Genomic DNA, 15,886 nt, shown 5'->3' with positions numbered 1-15,886 from the left:
TCTTGAGAACGGCTGTTCAAATATCAGTCCGGCTGGTCAGATTTAGGTTTTTAGATCTTCCCTGAAGTCATTTAAAGCAAACGTCCTTCTCCTAATCAAATGTGTACTCGCTACCTAAGACATCTTCGTCTACATGACGTAAACATGAAAGTTCCTTCGTCTTGTATGCGTAATATTATGCAAAGGAATCCAGTGTAGTTGCTTCTCTCGTGGTACGTTTTTCGGGAGAGACCGAATGTGTTAAATAACTTGAGTTGTAATTACAAAATTGCTCTCACTCCACATGCGATAGGCTTCAAAGTGAATATAACCTGCCGCCAAGTTATATCAGTCTTTATACTTCTCCTATAAATTTTTATACGCAGGGATATTCGTAAGTGCGATGTGCCTCAGCTTTGAAACTTAAACATGTTGTGGAAGATGCTTTTCAGGGTATCAGACGAGCGGATCTTATTTATGAAATCGCTTAACGTAGGGGTTCTGTGATTTGTTGGGTTTAAATCTGTTTACGCCACTATATATTCTGACGATGTAGCTGCGACGTAATGACAGTAGTGACATGGCTTAATAGTATTTGAAACATAGTGACTGTTCCCGTAGTGCACACTTACTTGAAGCATCAATAACATCATGCTTAACAGCGCGTGAATTCCACATTTCTGATACTCCAAAGCACAGATTCTTAAAAATAAGCATGATGTCGAATTAAAATGCGATACTTGTACGTATTCTACCTTAGATGAGTATTCGGTGCTCCAAAGAATGAGAGAGAAATGAACCTAGCTTTTTAATCTAAAATTCAGTGCAACAAGGATATTATTAGTGATGGACTTCTGTTAACGAAACACTTAATGTAAATGACTCCAATGTTTGAGTGGCGGAAATGAAACTGATTAAGCAGAAAGACGAAGATCAGTGATGTAAGACACGTTACTCATATTCGAAAGAAGCTAGATTCAAATGCCCTCCGGTTATATTTTCCCTGGTTTTCTCAAATAATTTCAGGAAAATTCTGGCATGGTTCCTCAAAACCATCCTTATCCTACCAGAGCTTGAGCGACCAGCCAAAAATTCAACTCAGTGGACTTTTATAATCTGAGGATAATCAGTCCGTCAGTACCTTCTGACCTGGAACTGAATCAATATATGCAATCGTTACGTATGAGGCAGGAGAACGTTTCGTTGGCTTCCGCTGATTTTTATTCATTGAGTCCGTCCGGAAGAATAGAAAGAGCTTCTCTCCAGTTCAAAGATGTCGCATCTTCCCGGGTATTATCCTTGCGATTGTTGCAAGTGATGTAATAGAGGGGAGAGCAGAGTATTTTTGTGTTCTCTGCATTTAGTTCTTGACATTTCCCATAGAAAACTGTTCCTAACCTCCCTAATACAGGCGTGTGAGATAAATTTGTCCAGATCATGTTTCCCTACTCTGACTTAGCTCAGATCCTTGACCACCTCCGGGAAAAGGGCAACGAGCGGTCACACTCAGATTAGTAAGTATAATCTACACTGAAACGCCAAAGAAATTGGTATGGGCATGCGTGTTCAAATACAGAGATACGGAAACAGACAGAACTCAGCGCTGCGGTCGGCAACGCCTACATAAGACAAGTGTCTGGCGCAGTTGTTAGATCGGTTACTGCTGCTACAATGGCAGGTTATCAAGATTTAAGTGAGTTTGAACGTGCTGTTACAGTCGGCGCGCGAGCGATAAAGTGAGTTATTTTCCCTTATGACCAGTTCAAGAGAGTACGTGAATATCAGGAATGTGGTAAAACATCAAATCTCCGACATCGCTGCGGCCGGAAAAAGAGCCTGCAAGAACGGGACCAACGACGACTAAAGATAATCGTTCAACGTGACAGAAGTGCACACCTTTCGCAAATTGCTGCAGATTTCAATCCTGAGCCATCAGCAACTGTCAGCAAGCGAACCATTCAACGAAACATCATCGTTATGGGCTTTCGGACCCGAAGGCCCACTCGTGTACCATTGATGACTTCACGACACAACTTTAAGCCTCGCCTGGGCCCGTCAACACCGACATTGGACTGTTGACGACTGGTATCGAGCGGATGGACATGTACGGGTATGGAGACAAGCTCATGAATCCATGGACCCTGCATGTCAGCAGGGGACTGTTCAAGCTGGTGGAGGCTTTGTAATTGTGTGTGTATGTATATATGTGTGTGTGGGGGGGGGGGGTGGACTTAGCTTAACCTCGCAATAACACATTGTTTTTAACAGCCACGGAAAAATTTGTGTATCCCACTTCGACCTATTTTTTTTTCCAATATTAATTAGAAAAACGAGTGGCCTATAGACGTGGACGAACTGACGGGCAGACGATTACCGTTCAACTTGGTCTTCATCGCCAAGGACATAAGTTGCAGCACTAACTCATATGCGGTAAAAGTGCTGGAAAGAATCCACCTTGACCATATCGGATGAAATGTCTCGGCGTTCGCCTAGAGAGATACATAAAATCAAGGAAAACCTGAATCATACTGATAGCGCGGAGATATGAACCTCGTTCGGTGAGAGACAAGGAACTGTGTACTTCGCTGCGAAATGTTTGCCGTCGGACTTACAGAAACACGCGGCGTAACTAATCTTTCCGTTGTGACTGTGATAACGGAATGACCTGCTTTACTGCAGATTGCGCAATCATATCCTATAGTTGCGCACAACAGGCAAGTCCTATGTAACGAAATGTGTTGGCGTCGTGTAAGTGCTACTAATCTAGAACAGCGATTCTGTCTGTGGGGGAGGGTGGGGTCCTTGGTGATTAGGGGAGGGGTGGGTTGGGGGCGTGATAACAATGAATGGGTGCGCTAGCTAAAGAAAAAATATATTCTGACACAACAAAAACCAAAATTCACGTTTACACTGATATAATGCGTTTATAAATGGGACTGTAGCAGTACTACAAACTGCGTTCAATAATTTACGATTCAGTATCAAGTTAAAAAAAAGTTTTTAATTAATAATAACTTCCTTGGCCCTGGCTTGCAGAGTAATGTTTTTCGAAGAAGGGTTTAATATTAGAAATAGACGCACTGACTTCTTTTCTATGTTTAGCTGAAATTTATATTTGGTCTTCAAAGCAGTCAACGCAGAAAATTTGGTTTCGCGAAAGACAGGATGTTGAAAATGGTAATAGCACGCGAAACGCTCTTGTTTTTACTACAGGAAACTCTTCATCCACCCCTGCCCAGAATTCAAAGAGCAGTTTATTACTAAACTGTCTTTTGGTTTCGCCACTTGGTGTGATGTCTTCATAGACTACTGCTTACGCAGTTGAGAGACCTTCGGGAGTATTTTTGCCCGCTACCTGTCAGACAGGTAGCGATAGATGGCCACAGATTCTAGTTTTGTCAATGTAGCCGATCGGCGTTGCGAAACAGCAAAAATTTTACTTATTTTTGGTAATTTGTAAGGTTTGTAACTTTGTACATTCAGCGTCGTATGTATATAGCTATCATACGAGGAAAAGGGGTGTGGCGCCGGCCGATGTGGCCGAGTGGTTCTAGGCGATTCAGTCTGGAACCGCGCGACCGCTACGGTCGCAGGTTCGAATCCTGCTTGGTGCATGGATGTGTGTGATGTCCTTAGGTTAGTTAGGTTTAAGTAGTTCTAAGCTCTAGGGGACTGATGACCTCAGATGTTAAGTCCCATAGTGCTCAGAGCCATTTGAACCAAAAAGGGGTGTGGGGGTGAGATGAAAATTATGACTGAAAATTGGGACGCGAATACTAAAGACTGAAAAACACTGGTCTATACCACAGATTCTCTAAAATACACAATGTAACAAAGAAATGACTTGGAATTCAAAGTTGGGACACAATTTCGGTTAATTAGCGTTGGCGCCTCTGGTCAAAGATAACAAAAGAAAAATTTTTACGCATCTTATTTGAAGCGTTTGTGAAACATGTTTCCACAACTAGAATATCGATCATACACTGCCTAACCAAAAAAATGTGAAGCACCGAGAGAACATGGTCGGATGTCAATGGCATTTCGTACATGTACACACCATGGGCGAGTGTGTAAATGATTCAACAGTTGTTATTTTCTGTGACAGGTAGAACGACCACCAGAGTGCATTAATTTTCTTCGCGTTTGGTGTTTTCTGTTCGTGTTTGGTGGTTTTTTCTTTCGCGTTTTTTTTTTTCGTCTGATGCTGTTACCAGGCCTGGTAGTCGATATAAGGGGCGCGAACAGTGTCACGTATTAAGTGATCACTGTGAAGTGCGCGGAGATGTCACTGTACTTCAGTGAGACACCATTATCAGCACCTGGCATAGTCTGAAAGGTGCATCATTGCGAGTCTCCATTTGGTCCGCTGGCTGAATCGTGCAGTACGCAGATTTGTAGGGCATTCGGATGTGACATAAACTGATATTGGACTGCAAGACAAAGGGAGGACGCGTATATCTGTCGTTAAGGTAACGGTTGACTACGTCTGGCCACCAGGAGCGGTTCGCCGTACTGTGCGCCAAGCACATCGTAACGCCTTCACATGTGCATTTGCCATCCGAGGAAACGTAATGGACTTTTTGTAATATTGTCATCGCATACCATTAGTCGGAGACCTACGAGCAGCCGGAATATGGGATTACCGTCCCACGCGTAGGTTGTCTACACAACACCACAAACGGTTGCGCCTGGTGTGCTGCCGTGAGTGGGAAGCATGGACTGCTGATGGTGTAACAGCGTGTTCGACGGTAAATCTCGGTTCTTTACTACCCGGCATGATTGTCGGCGTGAGCGACAGCCACCTGGGGAGAGGTCCCGTTTTTCCAACGTGTTGCTCCTGGCGTCATGGTGTTGGGAGCCATCAGATATGACTTAAGTCACGGCTGGTTGTGATTGTGGGAACTCTGACGAGAAAACGATACGTCATGGACATGCTGCTTTGACATGCGACAGTATAGTGGTGCTATTTTTCAGCAGGACAATGCTCGTCAATAAAGGGCGCGTGTGTCTATGAGCTTTTTGCGTGATGATAAGGTTCTCTCGTGGCTAGCAAGATCTGCAGATGTGTCCCTGCCAGTATGCAGAATATCAAGGACCAGTTAAAACAGTCTTGGGGCGACTTGCCTCAGGAGAGGATACAGCGGCTGTGATACCCTTTCTAACAGAATCCGTGCAGGCATCCAGGTCATAAGGGGATGCAACGTCTTGCAGATAAGTAGGCTCGTATTACAAAGTTCTTTGTAAATTTGACTTGCTATTGTAATAACTGAAATGACATCACAAAGCCTCTCAATCCTTGGAATTTCATCCTCCCCTTCTGGGTCCCTCACTTTTGTTGTTGGGCAGTGTACTTTATGTTAATTGCTGTTTGTTTCGTGGAATTAATCCATAAAACCGTAAATTTTTGGAACCCACAAGTCTTCTCTAGCTGCACTGATTTTACACAGAACCGATGGAGCAGGATATCTGTTACGTTTGCACCGTTATCAATTTGTCTTGCTAGCCCGTTTTTGTTGTTCGTTTTGTTGTATTGTCAGTTTAATTAAAGTTCCACCATACAGTCTTTCAAACTTCTTAAATATATTAATTGGACTTATTTCCATCGTTGGGTCGGTTGTAAATTTGTTCGCTGTCTTAGTCATCTCTACAAGGGAAGGCCAGTAAGACCTCAAACACAGCCGGAACGTATAGATACATCAATGTGGGGTTCTTGGTAAGCTAAAGCGAGCAATATGGCGAATTTTTCTGAAGTATGCCAAGTACTATTTAACCATTAAAGTTGCCTAATTATTACACAGATATAGTTTGTTTTAATTTTAATGGAAGTATGTACTTCATGTAGAATTGGGAAGAGCCTTCGGAGAGGATCTCAGTGACATAACATGGGTGGAAGTTACCCAAATAAAAACAAGAAGACAACGGCAGAAACCACTGTTCAGTCGTCAGGATTCGCCACAAACGTCTGCCCTACTGTACGGTTGGTGTGTTTACCTGCCCGCGTGAAGCCCATCAATCTGCGCTCTGCTGTGGCGTTCAGTTAACTTACTCGTGAGGGCTAGTCAGACTTTCACAATTTATATATGACAGTCATAAACGTGGATATGGTTGTCATTTATGGTAGCTGTCGTCAAACTGTGAGATCGGCGCTGCGGTAGTGTGATGAAACGTATCATGATCGTGACGAACCCTCACGACCGTCCTTTGCAGACATAACAAAATGGCTCTAAGCACTATGGGGCTTAACATCTGAGGTCATCAGTCCCCTAGACTTAGAACTACTTAAACCTAACTAACCTAAGGACAACACACACATCCATGCCCGAGGCAGGATTCGAACCTGCGACCTAAGGAGCAGCGCGATTCCGGACTGAAGAGCCTAGAACCGCTCGGCCACAGTGGCCAGCGCAGACATAACATACTTCTAGAAATTGCAATTGTGGCGAATAAAATACGCCACTGAAAAAGACAACTGGAAAGGTTCAAGTAACATTGTAGCAGGGGTAACACAATTCGCAAATCACTACAAGGAAACTCGTAGCAGCCTTGAGAGACAATTCCAGTGTCCCATATTTGAGGTCATTAACTTCAGTTTGGAGATTAAAAGGTCGCAGCTGGTGAGGTATGAAGAACGTTCTCGACAAAAAGTATTGTTTTCGTTAACTATTGTTGGGCGTTTCTAAAGGGATGAATGGTGGCTAAGATTATAACCTCCATCCCATCCAAATTTCACAACCTGCATCCCGTCAACATCTAGTCAGAGTTGGAGCATTTATTGAGCGACTCGACTCACATTCTGATGGAACAGATTTTAAGTATCTATGTCACATCCTGATGTAGGTATTGTATCGTTTCTCAGACTCAGTTTAAGCTGCTGCTGGTATGACGTTAACAGAGGCCCGGTAGATCGCTCAGATGTAAAGTTTATTTTCAATTTCTAATGACCTGGATGTCGTTGAGTCTTCAACTTGTATCATTCTCCCTCTCCTTTGTACAACATTGCTCATTTCTTATGAAAACATAAATTTTGTTGTTATTCTGTTCTAAAGATCAGTTTCGGCATTTTCGCCATTTTCAAGTACCCGCGTAGCAACGAACTCAAATGGGACACGTTTCAAAAAATTATACAATATAAAATAGCAAGCTGATTGTTGAGTCGCAGCATTTAAACTGTGAAGTACCATACATAGTTACATAGATGACGATTCCTTACACTAGCTGCGCGTAAAAATAAAAGCAAACCGATTGTACATCAATGTGCACGACTCACAATATAACAGACAAATATGTAGCGAGTGTAGAATATCTTGCATCTGCTTTGTTCTGAGACGTGAAAACCGCCGTATAATGAGTCTTGACTGTTGTGACGCGCACCTAATGTACCGATATTGTAATCCATGTGATTACGTATGATCCTTAATTGTTTTTTTGTTACGATGTTACAGTCAGTTTAATATTATAAATTTAATTTTTTTGAATTGTGTCCTGTAAGAGTTCGTTACGTCATGAGTGCTCTCGACAGTAGCGGCCAATCGGGTATACAGATAAAAATAAAAATGTTTATTATTAGTGAACAGCCTGTGGCGAAATGATACCCTGCTTCAGTCGATAATTTTCTTTCTGTTTGTCAATAATGATATTCTGAGTTTTCAGTATGTCCTGTTTAGTTTATTAATATGGTGCTGGGAACCTAAATGTTCATTTAGGACGAATCTTTTACGTGGACGAGAGCTTTTTTTCGACTGAAGCATGTATTTTCACATGAAGAGATTCTTGGGTCGTGACACACATCGCTTATGCTCGTCATCTGTCATTTTGCAGTGCGGAGTTGCTGTTTAGTTTGAGGCGCCATGTCGCGGATTGCGCGGCCCTTCCCGCCGGACGTTCGAGTCCTCCCTCGGGCATGGGCATGTGTGTGTGTGTGTGTGTGTGTGTGTGTGTGTGTGTGTGTGTGTGTGTAGTTTTTAGCATAAGTTAGTTCAGGTTAGTGTAAGAAGTGTGTAAGTCTAGGGACCGATGACCTCAGCAGTTTGGTCCCTTAGGAATTCACACACATTTGAACATTTTTTACTGTCATTTTTGTTCTCCTACGAAAGACTCAAACATCATCTAAGCTTTTCGTCTAAACTCTGCATGTGCATCCATACCACGTAAACCTTCATGGAGGACATGGCGGAGGGTAGTTCCGAGTGTACCACGTATTAGGGTTTCTTCCCGTTCCATTAACGTATGGAGCGTGGAAAGCATGTCTGTGTAAAAGCTTCTGTACGCGCTGTAATTAGTCTAACCTTATTTACATGCTCCCCAAGGGAGCGATACATAGGGAGCTGCAGCGTATTCCTAGATTCCTCAAATGACACTTGTTTTTGAAACCTAGTCAGATTTGTCGTAATTTCCGTGAGCTCTCCCATGAGTCAAACAATCTCGTAATTTTTCGTACTACGCCTTTCTTGTATACGTTAGATATTTCCCGTTCGTCTGATTCGTTATGGATCCCACACGCTTCATAAATGCTCCAGGATAGGTCTCACGAATTATCTGTAAGAAGTCTGTGGTCTAACCAAAATTCCCCTGTAAACCCACCAATAACCGAAGATTGTCACCTACTTTATCTGCTATCGAGCATATGTCGTCATTTCTTTCCAAATCCCTATAGGTGGTATATGGTTACATTCGTAGTTTTTCAGTCGACTGACTCCAGTTGTAACTGATTCGTAATGTTCGCGTATAGTAGTAAGTTCTTACGTTTTCTTGAGTGCACAGTTCTGCGTCCTACACATATATCCATACCCTGCAAGCCAGTGTACAGTGAATGGCGGAGGCGGTGGCACGATATTATCGACTTTATTCCCTCTTCCATTCTCATACTGAGTGAGGGTGGAGAGGGGATGACGTGTCTGTATTGCATGTGTATGCCGCGAAATCCCTTTTAACCTTGTTCTCGTCATCCCCACGCGAAATACGCGTTGGTGGCAGCATATTGGTAGCACAGTCTTCATCGAATATAAATTCTTTAAATATACCCTACAGGGTTTCGCGAGAACTATTTCGTCTTTGTTCCAAGGATTCCCAGTTAAGCTCCTCGAACATACCGCTTACACTTTGGTATGGGCTATACCGTCCTGTTACGGTCGTAGCAGCAAGTCTCTGAATTCCTTCTAAGTGTGCTGTCATGCCACTTCATAAGGACTACAAACACTGAAGCATTATTCTATAATTGGTCTCGCTAGCGTCTTGTATGTCATTTTCTTTACAGACATTGACAGTTACCCAGAATAATTTCAACAAATATAAGTCTTCCATTCGCTTTCAGTAATACTGTTTTTACGTGATAGTTCAATTGCATATCGCGTGCTCAAGATGTAACCAAATATACGCTTCTTTCTCTTTCCAGTGGGAATCATCTTACATTTATCCACGTGTAAACACTGTTGTCATTGATTACACTAAATGGAAAATTTGTCCAAGTCCTGCTGTTCTATATCTGAACGTTCAAAGGAAGTTAACTTTCTGTGCACCACTTTGAAACTTTATCAAGATACTGTTAAGTCGAACACGACAGCCTCAATAAATAAAGGGACGCAATCATTTCCACAAACGCCGTTTATTTAGAATTTTTTTTATTCTCACGGCCGATAAAGTTAATATGCAAGTAATATTCCTAACAAGTGTTGCTGTCAGGAGCATTGACAACTCGGCTAAACATATATTTGATTGCTAACTTGTTCACAAAACATGGGAAACTATTTTCAAAAATGCGTGTGAAATCTTATGCGACTTAACTGCTAAGGTCATCAGTCCCTAAGCTTACACACTACTTAACCTAAATTATCCTAAGGACAAACACACACACCCTTGCCCGAGGGAGGACTCGAACCTCCGCAGGGACCAGCCGCATAGTCCATGACTGCAGCGCCCGAGACCGCTCGGCTAATCCCGCGCGGCATACTATTTTCGTTTTTATAGATACGTCACTGGTTTTCTTATTCTTCTATTGATGGTATTGTCTCTGCTATTCTGAACGGGAGACTGGAAGACAGTTGGACTATACCCATTGGCCGGCCGCGGTGGCCGTGCGGTTCTGGCGCTGAAGTCCGGAACCGCGGGACTGCTACGGTCGCAGGTTCGAATCCTGCCTCGGGCATGGGTGTGTGTGATGTCCTTAGGTTAGTTAGGTTTAAGTAGTTCTAAGTTCTAGGGGACTTATGACCTAAGATGTTGAGTCCCATAGTGCTCAGAGCCATTTGAACCATTTTATACACATTGTGATGAACTACTTCATAGTCTTTCGGAATAGATACAGCCAAATGTTTCGAATTTTTACATTATTCAGTGGCCAATCGGTACTAAAAACAGTTGCAACGTATCATTCGTCGTACTCCGAAGTCAAAAAGTATCTCTTCTAAACCTACTGCTTCCAGGGCATTTTGACAATAGTTGTGTTCTGGTTGCTACGTTCACTTTTGTGGGCTACAGATGGGGATGCTATACTATCTAAACAATGCAGTGTGTATGCTCGTAACGGGGGCTGTCGTTGAATAAACCACTCAGAAAGAAGTGGGGGGGGGGCCTAAATGAATAAGAAATGAAGGGTATAGTGTGGAAGAAAGAAAGGGAGAGAGAGAGAGAGAGAGAGAGAGAGAGAGAGATATGGAGGCTGGGTGCCAGTGTTGGAAGAGGGGGAGGAGGGGGAGACGGAAGAGTTGTTTCGGCGGGTCGGCGGCCGTGAGCGGCGGGGTACCATGATATCCTCGGACTTGGAGACTGGTGGGGAGCCTTGCGAGGTTGCCGCGTCGGCAGCAACGAGCGCCATGACATTCGCGAGACATGCGCTCTTACGCTCCGTTGGCCGGCTTAGACTTCGCCGAGTCTATGGCTCTCCGCCCGGCTTTTACCGTATGGTAATCACCATTTTCTGTGTCGACGAGCATGAATGTCGCATACCGAATACAGTAATGTTCGATATTTCAGTAGTAAAACAAAAAATCCATTATGAAATGAGACGTTAATTGCTCACCGAAGCCAAGAACTAATTGTTCACGTGCATTGTGTTTGGTTTAGCCTTTCTGATATTGATGTCAGGAACATGAAAACTAAATGGTGGTATAGTTACGTAGGAGAGGAGTAAGAGTAAGTAGCAAAAAACTCCGCTGCTATTAAAGACGATAACTGATAGGCCTAGTGCCACAGGGAGCTATCCTACACGTAACAAAACTTGAGAAAATAATAGTTTTATAGAAACAGTTTTTGTCAAAAATGTTACACTAATACATAATATCTTGAGTAAGTCATCCACATGATGTAGATAACCAGAAAATACAGTAAGCTGAAAATTACTTATTTTTTTGTCTACAGAAGCTTGATTTTTAAGTAAGCGAATCACTGTTTCAAATGGATAATTCCACATTAAAATCATTAAAGCATTTCAGAAGTTTTGAAAAGACATAATACGTTAAATATTAAATTTCTTCGGCATATAAATTGTAATCTGCCCTATTATGTGCTGCAGAAGCATGTTAACATATTGCTGACGGATCCCGAGTTGACTCATGTTTCGCGAGCCATCCGTTACGGACGGATCTCGAGATAACTGGTGTTTCCTAGACGCTGTCCGTAGACACCATCTGCTGTGATACATTATGACTACTTCATCTATTTAGGTGTTAACACAAAAATTCAACGTATCAAGACTTTAATATCATCATCTACATCCTGCTTATTTCACATTTTGATTTTATTTTGATATTTCAAGTAATTACTACTTTCGTCTTGCAGTCCCTCCTACTCTTAGAGATCGCCCTATTCAGAAACCAGAAGCAAGTGAACGAATCTGAAATACTTCCTGAAGTTTTTGACGAAGCTTATTGAGGTGTTCGTTCTGAGAATGAAGATTGAGAATGTGTGAATAAATGTTTCATTGTCCCGAGGACGATTCCAGTGAGAGTGACATTAGACCTATAAAAAAGCGTAAGGTAGCAGTGTTTCAAAGTGATTCCGATGATAACGGTGGAGGTGATTCTGTTCTTGTGAATGACTTGTTTTGTCATGTTAACCCTTTACAACAGGCACCGGAGTTTCAGTGGGCCATAGTCTGGAATGTGTTTAAACTTACAATAAACTGGTAGGATGAATGATCTCCTGGTCTGTTGATCTCGTAAATGCAATGCAGCAATGACCCTTCCAACAAGAAACAATAAACGTATCTCAGCAGTCGCTGTACTGATACAAGAAAATAAAACTATAACAACTCTTCGATATTTTGATATTCTGTAGTAATTACCTCCTTACCTTCTTGCACTTCTTGAATACTCCAAGCAGATTCAGAAGCATGTAGATTGCAGTAGGCACTGGGAGGTGAAGAAGCTTGCACAGGATATAGTAGCACGGAGAGCTGCATCAAACCAGGCTCATTACTGAAGACAACAACAACAACCTTCTTGCAACTCCATTGTCATATTTTTATAGAATAGTGATATTGATCCTTTCGGTTAAAATAAGCCGAGATCGCAATGATATTTATTATGACCGGTTCTGACTTTAAATTAGTGATCTTCAGGATGTGAGCCCCTATGACTGGTGCTGTTGTTCTCTTGGTAGCTTAATCTTAACAGTTAACGGTCGTGCTACCACGAGAACAGCCGAGGAGTCGCCTGCACCAGCCATCGGGGGCTTTTATGCTGTAGATGACCTTTAAGGTAAAGTCAAAACCAGTTATAATAGATAAACATCATTGAGATATAGACTGTTATTTTAACCAAATTATAGCACAAGATCGCTGTTCTCCTGTGGACAGTGTTGTCTAAATGTATTATATTGATCTATTGCCTAGTTGGACTGAGTCCACAACCCTTACGCATGCACATTTCGTGATTTCCGCAGTGGGGGAGAGAAATATTTTATCATCTTTGCAGTGTAGTGGGAAGATACAGTCATAGTAGAAACACAGACGTCAAATGATGTATCCATGCCTCGACGGGCTCCCAGGACAGATCCAAACCTCCGTATGCCACAGTGTCTACACCCCTCGTGCTCGCAGCTTTACCGAGATTCCTGCAACAGGGTTAATGAGACAAATGTGTTCAACGTTAGCAATATCATCTTTTTTGCCCGTGTGTGCTGTAATATTTATTTTTACAGTGTTTGTTCCTTCAGACCAATAGGTATTGTTTCAAGACCAATTGCTGCTGATGTCAAAATTATTCGCAATTGTGACTAATATTTCGTAAACTAACCTATCACTTTATATAGTACAAGCTAAGCCTCCTTTCTGAATGTACAATTGAATATAACTTTCCTACATGGTTTTGTCTAATACAACGCTCGCACTGCTAGCTCGGTTGTGAGACGATGCTGTCATCCACGGCCATGACTGCAGAATGGGGTCCAGCTGCACTCCGCTCCGACGTAAGCAAGCATGCAGCAGCAGTGGCGTGTGGAAATCTTGTGGGCGCGTGCACGCCGATGTCTCTCATTCGTCTTTGCGTCTGTCAGCGACTATGCGTACTTGTGGTTGGTCGAGAGGTACCAACTTCGACACGGGACCTCGTTCTTCGGACGACACCACAATACCGTGGTGGTGGTGGTCACGTACCTGCACGGTGGTAGCCACCTGACCACGCGCAAATCACATTACTGGTACCCGAGCTGGAAACTCCTCACGTATGCAAGGAGTAAGAGTATGTGCCCCCCGTTTTTATGTAGATCTCCTTCACGCCCATACCAACATGGTGACCATTACAAAAGTTCTGTCGTCACTTCCGTGTTGTTAGTTTCAGTTGAGGAGATGTCACGATGTGGGTCGTGATGTTGTGCGTGCGTCTGGGGTGGGTTACCCACTAACACAAGCCCATATAGGACATAGAAGTGGTCGAAAAGCGAACGAAGGGTAGCGAGTTGAAGGGTAGAAGGGAAAAAGGTGCCGACCGGAGTGGCCGCGCGGTTCTAGGCGCTACAGTCTGGACCCGAGCGACCGCTACGGATGCAGGTTCGAATCCTGCCTCGGGCATGGATGTGTGTGATGTCCTTAGGTTAGTTAGGTTTAATTAGTTCTAAGTTCTAGGCGACTGATGGCCTCACAAGTTAAGTCGCATAGTGGTCAGAGCCATTTGAGCCATTTTGAAAAAGGTGCCAAGGCAAGCACCAAGGGGAAAGAACATCTACAATGGTCAGGACGGGCAGTAAGAGCAGTAGCGGCTTTCCTGATATTTGCGACACAGCATGCAAGGGTAAGGGTGTGGTTAGTGTTTGGGTATCGTGCAATGCTTGGTAACATTGTCGCTTTTTGTGCTCAGTGTGCAATACGCCTTCTCTGCGTTGCGGAATGGTCTGCTGGGTACACTCAGCTGGAGTTGCCGGTTATTATTGCTGTACTGGAGGGATTCACCAGTATTTGCTTTGTCTGTGTGCTTATATTAATCTTAGATGGTTAACTATCCATAGCAAAGAGTGTTCTCGGGTGGTTATGTGTCCACTTGGCAACGAATTACTGACCAGGTAGCCGTGATGCTCGTTGGGAGAACCTCCACTCGGAGTGGGTGGGGCCATGGCGGATGACTAACATAAAAGCCGATTAAACTTTCTTCCGCTGGTGACCGCACGGCCCCTGCAGTTTCCTTTCCTGGCTACGCCGTAGTAAGCCTAAGAGACAAGAAAAGACATACCCCCTCTCTTTGGGGAAGTAGCAGCGATTTCGAAAATGAAATGTGGTTCAGTTGTGATTAGAACGGCATCCCCAGCCGAGACAAGAATGATGCTCGCCTGTGACAAATTGAGTGACCCTCCAGTAAATATCACCCCTCATAACGGTCTCAGGGTATCATCTTGCACAGCGACCTTTTTATACAGACCGCTGACGGATTACGTACGAATTTGTGCATTTTGTCCGTCATGTTCTACGGGGAAGTGAATCGAGTTTCTGTCATGAACCATGGCAAGAGGCACACTTCTATGGCCTCTGTTCATCGCGACAGTCTTTTGATCCGAATCCTGACTGAAATTTCTCGTAGCCCAGTGTTGTCTTCCACTGCGTGTAATCCCGTTACAATCGCTGCTCGAACCTGTGCCCGGTGGTAATACACCTTCAATGAACCACACTTCTCTTGCAGTAGGACAATGCTATGTCCAACGGCAGAAAGACGCATTTTTATTACTGTCTGACATCGACCTTCCGCCCAACGCCACACGATGTGAACGTTGTGCTGTACAAGGTCCGTAACCTAGTCTACGTTTGTTTAACACTTGGCCCTCGATCCACTTTCGTTCACACTGTTGCGGAACCGCCGCGACGTGAAGGAAATTCGGGATACAGTGTTTCAGTTACCATCCCGAAAGCGCGCTGCTGACGACACAGCCAACATGCAGAACGCGCTGCACGTTGCGTCAGTGTGCGGAAAGTGTCTCGTAAGAAACCTTCGGCGCAGCAACTCCAACTAACGCTGCTGCATTCCTTCGCCGGCAGCCAGCCAGCCAGCCAGCCAGCCAGCCAGTCACCGGAGCCGTATTTATGCTCACTGTTGGAGGGAGGCACCAGGCAGAAGTTGGAGCCAGTGGCCGGCGTGCTGCCGGAACCCTTCAACTTGGGCTGGACAGCCGTCGTCGTCGTAGTCAGGCCGCCACTTGTACTTCGAGAACCTGTGTCTGGGTCGCCGCGCTGCCCTGCCTCTGTTTTGCGACCTCCGCCGCTGCGTGGGCCGTGACCGCCAGTTGCCGACTCAGCTCCTAGTCCGTCAGCACAACACAAACACCACGCACCGGTCAGGCAACGCGCCATAGCGCAGTGTCGCCCCGCTGTCGGCCGCGAGACACACGCCTCGCTGGCCGAAGTGGCCGAGCGGTTCTAGGCGCTTCAAAAATGGTTCAAATGGCTCTGAGCACTATGGGACTTAACTACTGTGGTCATCAGTCCCCTAGA

The 15,886-nt window shown here is 44.1% G+C and overlaps 1 protein-coding gene across 6 annotated transcripts in view; it reads left to right on the top strand.

Annotated features, from left to right (window-relative positions):
* Window positions 1-15,886, top strand: part of LOC124721164 (single-stranded DNA-binding protein 3) — a 386,116-nt gene that overhangs the window by 154,972 nt on the left and 215,258 nt on the right. The window lies entirely within an intron of this gene.

Source organism: Schistocerca piceifrons, chromosome X, assembly GCF_021461385.2.
Source record: "Schistocerca piceifrons isolate TAMUIC-IGC-003096 chromosome X, iqSchPice1.1, whole genome shotgun sequence".
In the NCBI taxonomy this organism is placed as follows: Eukaryota; Metazoa; Arthropoda; class Insecta; order Orthoptera; family Acrididae; genus Schistocerca; species Schistocerca piceifrons.
Note: the sequence above shows the minus strand (reverse complement) of the source record. Positions and strands in the feature narration are given on the sequence as shown.